Source organism: Heteronotia binoei, chromosome 6 (genome assembly GCF_032191835.1).
Source record: "Heteronotia binoei isolate CCM8104 ecotype False Entrance Well chromosome 6, APGP_CSIRO_Hbin_v1, whole genome shotgun sequence".
Classification (NCBI taxonomy): Eukaryota; Metazoa; Chordata; class Lepidosauria; order Squamata; family Gekkonidae; genus Heteronotia; species Heteronotia binoei.
Genome location: NC_083228.1, coordinates 88,138,050 through 88,154,205, shown reverse-complemented (window position 1 = coordinate 88,154,205; position 16,156 = coordinate 88,138,050).

Here is a 16,156-nt window from a genome sequence, read left to right as displayed (position 1 = left end):
TCTTACATCAGTTAACTCTTGTATTTGTATGCTAATTTACTGCCATTCACAGATCTTACCAATTGCCTTAATTCAATCTGAGCTATCTCGCTCTCTCGGCCTGACTTTGCGAACGAAGATTTAAGAAGGGTGCAGTAGTCCACGTCTGCTGCAGGCTCGCTGGTGGCTGACAAGACCAATGCGGGACAGGCAGATCCGGCCACAGTGGCTGCAGGGAAAAATCTGATTTGGGGTTGGTGCTGTAGCAGTGCGATTCTTCCTCAATCTCCTTTTGTCCTCAAGACCAGCTATGCGTGCGTTCTCAAAGGAAGAGACAGCCTGGTGGATGGTGTGCCTCCATGCTTTGCGATCTGAGGCTAGGCCAGACCACTGGTGATGGTTGATGCGACAGGTGCCAAGGGATTTCTTCAAGGAGTCCTTGTACCTCTTCTTTGGTGCCCCTCTATTTCGATGGCCGGTGGAAAGTTCGCCATACAGAGCAATCTTGGGAAGGCGGTGGTTTTCCATCCTAGAAATATGCCCTGCCCAGCGCAGCTGCGTCTTCAACAGCAGTGCTTCGATGCTTGTAACCTCCGCCCTCTTGAGGACTTCAGTGTTGGTCACAAAGTCACTCCAGTGGATGTTGAGGATGGTGCGAAGGCAGCGCTGATGAAAGCGCTCAAGGAGTCGCAGGTGATGACGGTATAAAACCCACGATTCGGAGCCGTAGAGGGTTGTCATCACAACCGCTTTGTAAACATTGATCTTTGTGCCTTTTTTCAGGTGCTTGTTGCTCCACACTCTTTTGTGCAGTCGGCCAAATGCACGGTTTGCCTTTGCCAGCCTGTTGTCGATCTCCTTGTCAATCTTGGCATCTGAGGAGATGATGCACCCCAGGTAGCTGAACTGCTGGACTGTCTTCAGTACTGATTCACCCACAGTGATGCAGGGAGGGTGATAATCTTCCTGGGGTGCAGGCTGGTGGAGAACTTCTGTCTTCTTCAGACTAACTTCTAGGCCGAATAGCTTGGCAGCCTCTGCAAAGCAGGACGTCATATGCTGCAGAGCTGATACCGAGTGGGAGACGAGTGCAGCATCATCAGCAAATAGTAGCTCTTGGATGAGTTTCTCCATTGTCTTGGAGTGAGCCTTTAGTCGCCTCAGGTTGAACAGGCTGCCATCGGTGCGATAGCGGATGTAGACACCATCGTCATCATCTAGATCTACTGCGGCTCTTTGAAGCATCATGCTAAAGAAGATCGTAAAGAGAGTTGGCGCGAGAACGCAGCCTTGCTTTACACCTGTGCCTATTGGGAAGGGCTCCGAGAGGTCGTTGCAGTGTCTGACTTGGCCTCGCTGGTCTTCACGTAGCTGGATGATCATGCTGAGGAACCTCGGGGGACATCCTAAACGTTCCAAGATTTGCCACAGGCCTTTCCTGCTAACGGTATTGAAAGCTTTGGTAGATCGACAAAAGTCACATATAGACCCTTGTTCTGTTCCCTGCATTTCTCTTGGAGCTGCCTGAGAACAAATACCATGTCGGTGGTGCTCCTGTTAGCTCTGAAGCCGCACTGACTCTCTGGGAGGAGTTCTTCTGCAATGGTGGGCACCAGTCTGTTCAGGAGTATTCTGGCAAGGATTTTGCCTGCGATGGAGAGCAGAGTTATCCCCCGGTAGTTGGAGCAGTCTGACTTTTCTCCTTTGTTCTTGTATAGAGTGATGCTGATTGCATCGCGAAAGTCCTGTGGTAGTTTGCCTTGTTCCCAGCAGGTGACAAGTACTTTGTGAAGTGTGCTATGTAGTACTGTGCCCCCATGCTTCCAGATCTCTGGTGGGATTCCATCAACTCCCGCTGCCTTGCCACTTTTCAGTTGCTTGATGGCTTTAACAGTCTCTTCTAGGGTGGGGATCTCATCCAACTCTGTTTTCACTGGTTGAAGTGGGGTGAGGTGGATTGCTGAATCTTGAACTACGCGGTTGGCACTGAAGAGAGCCTGAAAATACTCCGACCACCGGTTCAGTATGGATGCCTTGTCTGTGAGGAGCACTTGGCCGTCTGCACTACACAAGGGACTCTGAGCCTGATATGATGGGCCATATTCTGCCTTCAGGGCTTCGTAGAACCCTCTTAAATCACCAGTGTCTGCACACAGCTGGGTTCTCTCTGCAAGTTTGGTCCACCACTCGTTCTGAATGTCTTGAAGCCTGCGCTGGAGGTTGCTACATGCAGCGCGAAAGATTGCTTTTTTCCCGGGACAGGAGGGCTGAGCAAGATGTGCTTGGTAGGCAGATCTCTTTTTCGCTAGTAATTCTTGGATCTCTTGATTGTTCTCGTCAAACCAGTCCTTGTTTTTCCTTGTGGAGAACCCGAGGACTTCTTCAGAGGTCAACAGGATGGTAGTTTTTAGGTGTTCCCAGAGTGCTTCTGGAGAAGGGTCTGTGGGGCAACTGGGGTCCTCAATTCTTGACTGGAGTTTTGCCTGGAAGGCAGCTTTAACTTCAGCTGACTGAAGGCTGCCAACCTGAAGCTTCCTTCGAGGGATACCTCCTCTCCTGGGTGTGGGTTTAAAGTGAAGACGGAGATTGCAGCATACAAGACGATGATCCGTATGACATTCCGCACTGGGCATTACTCGGGTGTGTAAGACATCTCGAAGGTCTCTCTGGCGCACCAGAATGTAGTCGATAAGGTGCCAGTGCTTGGACCGTGGGTGCATCCAGGTTGTCTTCAGGCTGTTCTTCTGCTGAAAGATAGTGTTGGTGATGATGAGCTGGTGCTCCGTGCAGATCTGTTTTTCACAGATCTGAGCTATAATCACCCAGTTACTTATGCATCTTGATTCTAACTAGTCCTTCTTGGCAACTGATCCCCTCCCCCGGCTATAGGTAATGGTTAAGGAAATTCTGTTTCACTGTATCTGAAGAAGTGTACTTGTACACAAAAGCTTATACCCTGAATAAAGCTTTGTTGGTCTTAAAGGTGTCATTGGACTCAAACTTTGTTCAGCTGGGAGATTATTTCAATTGTTTATATAGCATCTACTTTGGCCCTGAGGCTTTACAAAAGATGTAGGTATAAGGAAATGTATTTAAATTACTAATTACTCTTTGAATGGCTAAATAAGTTACCAGGCAATGTTTCATGACAGCATTATGACTTGACTAAAATGTGTTGGTGTTCAGATGGGGTAGGCAAACAAATCTGAACCTATTAACATCTTTAGTGAGACCGAGCTGGACAAAGAGTGCTGCTAGGTATCCATTCTGTAGACTGGAGTGACTCTGATTAGGTGAGTGGGACTTTATTATCTCAGAAGTAAGTCCTGCTGAGTTCACTGGTACTTCCTGAAATGTAAGTGTGCATAGGACATGTAAGCCTTAATATTTGAATTCTTTAATCATTTAATATCTGCAGAGTTTTGTCATGAACCTTAGGGGTGTTTACATGTGTTTATGTAGTAGCACCAAGGAAACAGAAACTGACCAGAAACTTGCTAAGGAAATGAATTATTCTCAAAAGTACAGAATTATAGTGCAATTTGAGGTTCTTTTGGAAATGGTTATGTTTATATATTAGAATACTTCAAAGGGACCATACACCTTTTAAATGCCTTCCCTCCATTGGAAATAATGAAGGATAGGGGCACCTTATTTTGGGGCTCATAGAATTGGACATCCTGGTCTAATCTTTTTGAAACTTGGAGGGTGCTTTGAGGAGAGGAACTGGATGCTATGCTGAAAATTTGGTGCTTTTACCTCAAAACACAGCCTCTCAGAGCCCCAGATACCTGTGGATCAATGCTCCATTATACCCTATGTGAATTGGTCTCCATAGGGAATAATGGAGTACCCAGCAGACATTTCCCTCCTCCCCCACTTTCTGATGACCCTGAAGTGAGGGGAGGGCCTCCAAACTGGGGAATCCCTTGCCCCCACCCGGGGATTGGCAGCCCTAGTAGGTTAGGAGTTTCAGTTGAAAAGCTGGACAAACATTTAAGAAATAAATTTGCCTGCATTTACAGCATTTTTTTTAGGACAGGTTTAAACTGTGGAAAGCAATATTGAAAGTAGCCCTGAAAAAAATACACAGCAGTGACCTTTCTTTCAGTTATCTTCCATCTCATTCACAAATCCATCTGCCTTATAAAGATCTGAGTTCACATTCCAGTTTGTTCTAAGAAACACAAGCAGCCTGATAAAACATATCTATTGCTTGGTAGAGAAGTAAAACACAGTGCAATAATAACTCTGTGAAATAATAGGCCTTAACCTATGTTCTGCGAGATTTCCTAAACTACAACCTGCATGGGACAGCCTTGAGAAAGAACATGCAGGGTAATTAAAAGAACACTTGGCTGCCAAGCAGATGGACTAAAAGTGACCTATGATACCAGATAATTTGGAATGGCAACTCTTGAACATGGCTTGGCACAAGTGATTTATTTCAGTTATACCTAAATTAAATAGTATTTTCACTATAACCAGGATGGGATAGATTCCTGGCAAAGGCCGAAAAACCTCAAAATATGAAGTTGGTTCCAGCATTCAGCTTTATAATAATCTTGTTTTTGTTTAAAAGCAGCTTTTGTCTTATGACTGTGAACACTTATGTGAACAAAGCCTTAGAGAGACATCAGGAGCCAGAGGGAAGGCTGAAGAAGAGCCCAATGGCTGGGATTTGGATTCCAACTGTTCAGAAGCTATGATTAACTGCAATAATTTTTTTTTAGGTCACAGAATGCAGCCTTCCTTTAGCTTGCACAGAATTTGAGTCCCCATTGATGCAACATTTTGATTTTCCTTTAAAAAAATAAATAAAAAAATCCGCTTATATTCACATAGCCCTAGGTATAGCATACCACACATATTTAACCAGAAACAAATGATCTTTGCTGAATGATTTCAAACTACCTCAAGCTTTCAGAACAATAGCAGAGGTTCCATAGGCCAAAGGTTGTCTCCATGGGCACCTGAGCCTTCTGATTCCATTGGCAGTGATGTTTGCGCTTCAGGAGGCTGTTATTAGAGGCATAAGGATCAGATCTGAATGGAAGGGAAAATGGCTGTCAACATCGTTCTGAAAATAATTGCACAATAGCTTGTGTGAGAACTCATGCAGTGCTCTAATATATTCTGCAGCAGTTCTTGTACTGTTCCTTGGGAAAGCTTTGGCAGAAATAGAAGAGTATTGGATTTACTTGCACTTTTTGATTCTCTTGGCACTTTTATAGTAGAGCACAACTTTACTCATCAGTGAAAGACAACCAGTTTGGTGTAGTGGTTAAGTGCATAGTTTGGGAGACCTGGGTTTGATTCTAACTCCTCCACGCATGCACCTGCTGATGTGATCTTGGGTCAGCCACAATGGGAGAGCTCTCTCAGCTACACCTACCTCACAGAGTGTCTGTTGTGGGGAGGGGAAGGGAAAGGAGATTGTAAGCTGCTCTGAGATTCCTTCAGGTAGTAAAGGGTGGGGTATAAATCCAATCTCCTTCTCTTCTTCTTCCTCATCATCATCATCATATGGCCAATCACCTCTGGATGCAAGTCATGATTTCTAGGCAGTGCTGGATGGCAGGTGTGGTACTTTGCTCTAATGAAATTGTATTCACAGCTTCCTGCTATTGTCCAGATTTAGCTGCATTATCCACCACCACCACCCCATTACCCTGCCCACCAAAGGTGCATTCTTCCCAGATCCCATGTCTTCAATCCTGTCTTCTCTAGAGAATTCCATCCTACCATTTTATCTTCTTCATTTCCAGGCTGAGCCTTGGCATGTCAGGTTGTGTGGCCTGTGGCTTTAGCACATGGAAAACAAACTGATTGACAGCATCCAGAGGGGGAAAGGGATTAAGTTTCAAGTTCTTTTTATTATTCTATAGACAGTATGTACAAGTTACATAGTCTATCTGGCAGCAAAACAGAAACTTTATATGATTCAATTCATTTACATTTTAGAGGGCTCTGGGGATTTCTGAGATGCTGAACTGAGTTTCCCCTAACAGAGAAAGGTTCTTTGTCTTTTCACAAGCCAAAAACATCAGTACTTCTGCACGCTGGTAGCACACTGAAGAGAAGGGGGAAGGGCTCATAGCAGTTAACAAAGAATGACATACAACTAAAAAGTTGTCTCTCTTTTTTATTTTATTTAGCTACTTATAATCCCATTTTTCTCCCAGTGGGGGAAAAGCAGCTTAAAACATTATTTTCCTCTCTTCTATTCTATCCTTATTTTTTTTAACCTATAAATAATTATTATCAAGTCAGAAGTGGGCTAAAACATTGAGTGAAGAATGTGATTGTCAAGATTGGCTCAACAATGAGATGGTTTGTTCAGAAATGGAAGCCATTTTTCTAGGTAGGAGGAAGGACTGCTTTCTGATTCATTAATATTTTCAGCAATTTTATCAAATATAAAATAGTCCCAGACTTTTATATACCATTGATGGATTGTAGGAGGTGTAGTATTCTTCCATTGCAAAGCAATCAGATGTTTGGCTGCCATAAAAACTATTCTATCCTTATAATAATCCTATTCTCAGTGAACTATCAGGACAGAGCTGTGATCTGAACCTAGGTCTCCTGGATCCTTGTCAGAAACTATAACCACGATGCCACAATGGTTGGCACATGCATTTCCTGTGGCAGGTTTCTCTGTGTGGACTTGGGAAGCAATACAAAGTCCATAGATCTAAATACATAGGAAGGAGCAAAGCAGTCTGGGGATTGCATATCAACTACACTAGAGGGATCCAAGTGATTTCTTGTAGTTCCATGGCTGCAATTGTATTTGAATTAGGGTTAAAACACATGCTCTGGAATCTTGCAGCAAAAAACAACAATACCTACTGTTAAAAATGAATCTGCTCTATACTTACAAAAGCCACTTACATGTCCAACATACATGCCACATTCCCACTGTTGTCTATTGCATTACTTCTAGAATCTTAAAGGGCATATTTGTTATACTACCACTTCATTTGAAGTACTTTTGAAAGATAAGATTTTCAGAATTCTTTAATAGGGAGCTCCAGCTAGAGGGTCATTTGGAATGAGTTTACTTTCATTGCTTGTTCCACTATGGGGAACCTCCCCCTCCCCGCCCCTGCATCTGTCTGGAAACGGCTTGAGCTGGTACAGCCTGCATCTTATCCTGTGATTAGTCCTTGATTAGCTTTAAACTTCCTGAGTTTCTTTTTCTTTCATATAAAACTACTTCATTAAAGAAGTACAAACCTCCATGTAATTAACCTGAACAGATCTTTACACTCGTTACTTTCCTGGCCATTGTCCCATCGCTTTAAAAAAATTATTATCACTGCCTTTTTTCTTCAAATAACAAGTTGATTTTGTACAAATAGAATCATTACAGACACCTTGCTACTTCAGATATTTCCTTCCTCCCCCTCTACTCATCACCTTTTTGGCACACTGTGAATTAATTGTTACTCTGTGCATAGTTCCATTTGTTTAACTTAATATTTCAGGAAATAAAACCAAGCCCCACCCCACCCCGCCCTCCACAAACCCCATAGCCATGGGAAAAGTGCAAAGCACAGCACTAATACCATGAGGGATATGCAGAGACTACATGGAACATAATAAGGACAGTCAAAGTTCTCCCAGGGGAACAGCAATCCTCCATTCTTGGTTTTAAGGAGCCTTGTGACACAGAGTGGTAAAGCTGCAGTACTGCAGTCCAAGCTCTCTCCTCACGACCTGAGTTCAATCTTGGTGGAAGCTGAGCTTAGGTAGCTGGCTCAAGGTTGACTCAGTCTTCCATCCTTCTGAGGTCAGTAAAATGAGTACCCAGCTTGCTGGGAGGAAAGTGTAGATGACTGGGGAAGGCAATGGCAAACCACCCCATAAAAAGTCTGTCGTGAAAAAGTCATGATGCGACGTCACCCCAGAGTTGGAAATGACTGGTACTTACACAGGGGACTACCTTTACCTTTATTCTTGGTTTTCTTTTAGTCAATTGCCCACTTAATGCAATGGTATATCCATTCAATGCTGCACAGTAATTCTTTACCCCAAAGATGATCTGACCTGGTGTGAACAAGCTGTTGGCAATAAAAACATTGCTGTCAACCACTTGTAGCAGAATCTCAGATCAGACATCTGATTTTTTACCGTACTACCTTTGTCCCACTGGTTTAGTCACTGTCAAAGATGCATCCAGGATGCCAATCAGTAGGAAATCACAACTGTACAGTGGTGCCTCAGCTGGAAGTAAATATTCTTGGCACTGAAAGTGTAAACCTAGGGTTTTTGCCTGGACACAAAGCATTAGATTCTTAGATTCATTTCACCTTCCATACCTGAAAGCATTTTAATCTCTTAATGAGGAATTAGCCCTTTCTGGTAAACATGAACAAATAAAAGCAAAGTGGGACTTGCTTGTGGGTTGCTTCTTGTCTTTGAAAGAGGCAAAAGGGCGTGGGGCTGGCAGAGTTCTTTGACAGAATTCCCCAGAAAGCTTTAATGATAACCAGATCTCAGCTTTCTTTTCCTTTAATTTTTTTCTTAAGTGCAGTGTGTGTGTTTCTGTGCATGTGTGTGTTTCCGGTCTAAGGCTGCAAATGACTGGTCCATCTGCTTTCAATACTTCACTGGACAACAACAGAGTTCTCTGCCATATTTCAACTCCTTTTCCTGACCAGACCCTCTAGGATGGCTTCTTGGCCTTTGGAGTCTGGACACATCATGGGTTGTCACACCGACCCAGGTTACAATAATGCAAGCTAACTCTGGCAGTGGAAAGAATAATATTTCTTGTACTTGAAGCAAGAAAAGATACTGATGTTTGTTCACTGGGAGGGAACTCTGACCACAACAGGAGCAGAATTTTCATAGTATTATGTACTTGCTGAGCAGGGAGTCCACCATCTGGGTTTTGGGAGCACGTATTCCAAATGCTGTTTTCATTAGAACCATTTTATTTAGCGCATCCTTCCATCCCACTCGCTACTCAGGACTGGCAATGGGATTTCTGTCATGAAAAAGCTAGCTTGAAATAGCTTTTCAAGTCAAAGAGGTGGTCAGCTGGGGCCATTTGGAAAGCCAAATATTCAGCAACATCATATAGCAACTCTTCGTTGGAAGAGCAAGGCACTGATTTTAAGGTTTTTTGGCATTTCATTTTGGCCTTCCTTGGGAAACATAAAGTGCATTCGAACAGATGTTTTTTTTTTTTTAAATTTGCTTGCCACATTTGTGCCTTGCCTTTTGTTCTAAGAGCCATGTAATGCTTCCACCCCAGTGCCTGACAGACTGCTATCAGAAACTAGGGGGAAAGTCATTCTATCAGAGGGAAACTTATTCTCAGGAAAATTTCCTCGCAGCTCACATTCTGTCTTAAGCAGGTTTGGGAGGCCTTTCCCTCTGGATCTGCCAGTGCCTCCTGGTTTTATTTACCTTCTCAGATTGATGATGGGAAGATCAACGAACAGGGATCTTTGGGTAATGCTGACCACACAGCAAGGCACACAGATAAGAACCAGTCTTTTTATATCTTGAAAAACTGCAAGCTTTATTCTACTGATATGCTTCTAGAGAGTATATAGATTGCAGTGGTAGAGACTAATAAATGAAACAGAGAAAGACTGCTAACCTAACTTGGGACTTATAGTACTGAAACATATAATCTTGCCTCCCCATTGGGAGATTCAAATGACTTGGGATGCTCTATTGCATGGTCAGGCTTCCCACACAGTGAATACACAGTGTTATCTCCAAGATCCCTATTGGATTTATTTACAGAAAACTTTGTATTACGTGTTCTTTCACGCACTCACACAAGCATACACACAATTCATTCGACTACTTGGAATGTTCTTCTTGCACAATCAGTGCCCTTCTAAGAACATAAAAGCAGAACTGACAATTCCAACATGCTTCACTAGAAGTAGCTCTGTGCTTTTTTATAGTAAAAACAGAAACATGGAAGTGATCCAGTGGGTTATCTAGTTCATATCTAATAACATGTTAAGAAGCCAAAACAATCAAGCTATGTTTTGCTGCCCTTGTCGATTGAACTGAATGGGGAAAGTATAAGATGCCCTCCTGTTTCCATTAACTTCAGGGATGCTTGTGCAGGAGAACTTCCCAGGGTAGTGTTTTTATTTTCTGCATACTGAAGTTACTCCAGATTTTCTTGGGAGCCTATTAGGGTTGCCAGGTCCCTCGGAGCAGCTGGTAGGGGATGGGAGGCACACTTACTGGAAGCAGGGAGGAATGTCAGAAATTAATGCAATGTGCTTATGCTACCCAGAAGTGATGTAGGCATGTCGGGGATGTCAGGGGGTGATGCTGTTGTTTTGGGGCAAAACTCTATGGTAAAATTCTACCATAGAGTTTTGCCCCCAAATCAGAGCATTGCCCTCTGACATCAATTTCCAGCATTCTTGCCTTTTGGGGGATAATTATTGAGTTGGAGAGTGAAGGCTGAAACTGGGAGACCCCTACCCCCACAGGGGGTGGGGGGACTGGTATCCCCAGAGTCTATCCACAAGCACTGGAATAGATTTGGGCAGGGTTCTTCCACATATCTGCCCTCCCTGTGCATTTTTTTCAATTGTGGAGTCAGTTTATTTTCTTCTTCACACAAGGGAGGGTGCTGCTGTCGTTAGTGTCATTATCAGTGGTGTCATGGCACCCCTCTTATGTTATCTAAAGGCCCTCAAATATTAATATAACTGTCTTGGGGTGGGGGGTGGGAAAGGAGTGGTTTAGCAAGGCCGACAGTCCAATCATTGAAAAGTGGGCTGGAGATGGGTGGGTGTGGGTGGGAAACATTATGCACTAAGAAAAAGCTGCCTCAAAAATCAGCTTCCAGAAAAAGATTGGGACAAAAGTGGTCTCACAAGATTCAAGAAAAACCTGGGGGACAAAAAGGTGAAAACTAAAGACACAAAAATGCATGTGGAATCAGGATAAATCAAAAGCAGTATGGGGCCAGAATTGATGGAAAAAACCCATGTGGAAAAGCCCTTTGTCTCTGTCACAGGAATCACCAGTATCGTGTGGCAGATAATGTGCCCCAAGCAATCTTATGACAGATCATGAGTCTAAGGTATTTGTGACAGGAAGTTTCTAAAGCAAATATTTGCTGTTTTCTTTGAGCTTTTAAAATAAATATTTTAATGGCTCATTTACTAATACAGTTAGCCATGGGCATCTTGGATATGTCATAGGATAAAGTTGCCAGGAAGTTATATCTGTGATGCAGGAGTTTAAAGAGAACTTTTTTATTGGTGACCTATGAGCAGGAGATTAGAGGGAACTCACTGAGAAAACACACACAGACACACACAAGTCAGCCAAGCGGACAAAGAAATTAACCATGTCATGATTATGTAATCACATCTGATGACATAGGCAGAGCCTGATGAAAACAAACATAGCTGCATCCACAATAACAACCCCAAGTATTCTCGCTGTTGTGATTACCATGTCACATACCTTGTAGTTAAATGTGAATGGATTGTGCTCAATTCTTGACAGAATCTAATATTTCCCCGTAGCTGGTCAATATTGAAAACAAACTAAGAAAACTGAATATTTCCTTTGAATCTCTTCTCTCCCTTTCAGAATTAGAGGCAATGTAACCAATAAGGAACAGATTATTTGAGGTAGCGCTATCTGAACTGTACAATGCAGCAAATGCTCCCCTCTTAATCATGGGATCTTGCCATGCTAGCTGTGGGCCTTCCTGCTAGCTACTTTTACCAACTTCAGACTCCAGCATTACGCAGAATCTTTTCTCTTGCTAGGTTCAATGCCTTTCCTTCAGCGTTTTTAACTGGAAGATTTAATAGTACACCTTTTGCTAACAGACTATGCCCTTGTGCAAGTGGATCCATTGAAACTGTGTCTCATGTGTTATTAGAATGCTGTTATTATGTTAATATTCAGTGCAGCCTTTTATTGTTAATCCTTGATAGTATCGTCGAGCTTCTGGATTCATATATACTGCTGTATCTATTAAACAAAAAGATGGGAACACAACTGATGTTGTGGCAAAGTTTTTGCAGGCTGCTTTTCTAATTCACAGTAATGTATTGTAATTTAAATTTGTATTAGACAGATTTACTTTTGAATTATTTTTGTACAGATTTTAGACCCTTTTAGAATGCTCTTTTGTCTTGACTCATGTTCGCATGTTTTATCTCTTCGTAAGAATATGTGTGTACATCTATTCCCCACCCCCCTTTTAACTCTCCTTTAATGCCAATAACGGTAACTGAACTGATACTTTTGCTGACTGGGAACTAGGGTTGTCAGCCTCCAGATGGGGCCTGGAGATCTCCCACTTTTACAACTGATCTTCAGCTGGCAGAGATCAGCTCCACTGGAGAAAATGGCTGCTTTGAAAGATGACTTTATGACATTGTACCATGTTGAGGCCCTCTCCCAGTTCCACCCCCAAAGTCTCCCAAGTATTTTCCAACACAGACCTGGCAACCCTACTGGAAACTATTGTTTCTCCATATTCTGTCTCAACTGTAACCACTTGTCCAGAGTACAGCTTGCACATCCAAACAATCCGTTGTGTTACATCCATTTCAATTATAACATTTCATAAGCCACACAGTCAAGAGCTTTGCTGTAATCCAGAGTTCCCCAACATGGAGCCCACCAAGTGTTTATAATAAGTGAGAGATTCCAGGTGAGGCACTTGCCCTGAAGACCTTCTGACTGGCAATTGAAGATCCAATCGGCTGGGAGAAAAATAATGGTGTTTTAGCAGCAACTTCCAACACATTGTTTATTTTATTGTCTCATTCCTCTTTCCCAGTAAGAACATAAGAGAAGCCATGTTGGATCAGGCCAATGGCCCATCCAGTCCAACACTCTATCACACAGTGGCCAAAAATTTATATATATATATATGTGTGTGTGTGTGTGTGTGTGTGTATGTATACACACACACACACTGTGGCTAATAGCCACTGATGGACCTCTGCTCCATATTTTTATCTAACCCCCTCTTGAAGGTGGCTATGCTTGTGGCTGCCACCACCTCCTGTGGCAGTGAATTCCACATGTTAATCACCCTTTGGATGAAGAAGTACCTCCTTTTATCCGTTCTAACCCGACTGCTCAGCAATTTCATTGAATGCCCACGAGTTCTTGTATTGTGAGAAAGGGAGAAAAGTACTTCTTTCTCTACCTTCTCCATCCCATGCATAATCTTGTAAACCTCTATCATGTCACCCCGCAGTCGACATTTCTCCAAGCTAAAGAGTATTCTTTTAAAAATTATCCCTCTTCTCCTCTGCATTTACACTTCCTCTGGCTGGCTGGCTGGCTTTATCTTCTGTGGCAACCATTTTATTTTAGTTAATTTATATTCCACCCTCCCTGCAAGCAGGCTCAGGGCAGATTGCAGCATATAAACAACATATATATTAAAACAGTTAAAATAAATATTAAAACAGGAATACGTGGGCCAGGAATACTCAGAATGTATTTCTGTGTACTTTGTGCTTGTTTCTATCTCCTGTGGCAGCCATTTTATGATTGTACCACCACCCTGTGTCAGAATTCCATTGGTACCCAAATGTTCAAAAAGGTTGGGGACCCCCTCAATAATCCATGAAACAAGCTGATTTTCTTCTGGAAGTTTCTCATATAATCCAGTAGCCAACATAAATTTGCAATATGATCTCTAGTGCTTTTTCCTTTTCTGAATCCAACTTGAACACTGCATTTATCATTCCCTGTATGGTAACAGTCTTCGTTATAAGATTTTGAGCACCAGTTTACTTGTGTGAGAAATTAATGCAGTGGTGCAATAGTTGTTGCAGTCTTCGATAGTTTCTGGGAATTGTAATCTAGATAGAGCACCTCCAGTCTGTGGGCCATTGTTTTGTTTTCCACATTTGTTGGCATATTTTTAATATCTTGATGGATTTTGTTTCTGTGGCTGAGAATAGCTCTATGGATATCACATCTATTCCTATTGATCCCCCCTCCCCACCCACATTGCTCTGAGTGCATCTGTCACTTTTAAAACAAAAAAACTTGTAGGCTCTTCTTCAAATGATTCTTCTTTTGGAATCATTTCTTCTATATAGTTCTTCAGTGTATTGTTCCCATCTTTTCTTTATTTTGTTCTGTTCAGTTAATGTATTTCCATGTTGATCTTTCAGCATGCCTAACTGTACTTTAAATTTCCCTTTGATTTCCTGGATCTTGTGGAACAGATATCTTGTTCTTCCTTTCCTTGTTGTTCTCTTCTATTTCTTTACACTACCTATCAGGGCTTTTTTGAGCAGGAATACACAGGAACACAGTTCTGGCTGACTTAGTGTCAGGGGATGTGGCCTAATATGCAAATGAGTTCCTGCTGGGCTTTTTCTATAAAAAGCCCTGTGGGAAACAATGGTGACATCAAAGGGTGTGACCTAATATGCAAATGAGTTCCTGCTGGGTTTTTATACCCCCAAACGCCCTGCTGGTTATTATTATTACACTGGTTATTATTATCCTGGTCCTCTTTTAGCAGACAGAATAGAGCTTCTCCATCTTCTGCTTTTAATTATATAAAATGATTTCTACATTTGTAAATTATTAATTATGTAAATGATTTCTATATTGGTCATCTGATGATGTCTATGTATACAATTGACTGTTTGGTTGCCTGAAACAGTGTTCAAAAGGAAAAGTTGTCTTCACAGAATCCTATGAGTCACTATCCTACTTCATGTTGTGTTCCTAGTCCAAATCTTCCATCAATATTTTATTACGTTTTGTTTCCTTGTTATAAGAACTTCTTGTTTAAGTGTGTAAACAATTTCTTCCTGGGCACTTGCATAAAAGCTTAATTTCTTCCTCATTAGCATCTGTTGTTGGGGTGTGAACTTGAATTATGGTAATGTCGACAGGCTTTCCATGAAGTCTGATTGATATTCTTCTGTCAGAGTTTGCATTATAGATCCGTCTGCGATACATCTTGCCTCACTGTTAGAGCAACTCAGTTTCTTCTGTGTTTGTCATTCCCAAAGTACCCCATAATTTTCTGACTGAAAATGTCCTAATTCAGTGCACTTTAGTTCACTCACTTCCAGGATTGCAGTGTTAAAAGTTTCATTTCTTGTCTGATGATTCCAAGTGTACTTTGATTCATACAGTATACTTCTCATGTTCCATGTTCTCATTATGTGTGTTAAACAGTGCTGGACTTTCCTTTGCATCAGTTTGTGTACACTGTTATATAGGATAGGCCATTATCTGACACAGCTGGAAGATAAGTATTCTCATTGGAGTTTTGACATGAGGTCAGTCAGAACAAGGGCTAGGCACACAACACTAAAGACAACAATTGATTGAAAATTACACTGTTTGAAATCTTCAAGGGGGTAAGTACTCATATATAAACCTGAGCTGCATGTGTGCTTTTGGGATGGTAAAGATCCAGAGAACATCTATCACTTTCGCACTTCATTCTTTTCCTGAGTAAATATGCCCATTTCCATCAGCATTTCTTCATAGGTCTTGCATTCCAAACACATCTTATCTTTGTTCTCTGAACCTTCACCAGTTTGTCAATGTCTTCTGTGAACTGGGGCACCTCATACTGAATGCTCTGAACTGGCTGAGGCCTGATTAGAGTAGATCAGAAATCTAGTTTTCCATTCCTTAAGACACTCCTAGTTGCCAGGAAAGGCTTGGAGTCTTGAAGCTGATACTTCAGGATTTGAGACTGGTGGGACCTGGACCTCAGAGACCTCTTCAGGCACAGATAGGAATAACAGTGTGGACAAATAATTCTTGCAACTGGCTGGCTTCTGGATCAGCCAGGCCTGGTAAATACTAGGAATTGGCCTTTCTTTGCTTGGTTAAACATGTAACAAGATTCTGCTTGCTGCACTTTAGTCTTCAGCTTCCAGTTGTTCAAGTCATTGATGGTCAGTGACCTCAGGATCACTGTGCTGGTGAACAAGATGCAGCTGATAGCAAGAACAGAAGTATTCTGTCTCATTTGTCAGCAAGTTCTTGTGCTATGAGGTTACAGCCTATACTGACACTTTCTAAGGCAACTCAAAATGGCATGTGCCAACCACTTACTCTACTATGATTTTTCTTTCCTGTCTATACTACTTTGTCTTAATGTAAGTTCTAAATAGGGTAGGGATGTCAGCCTCCAGGTGGGACCTGGAGATCT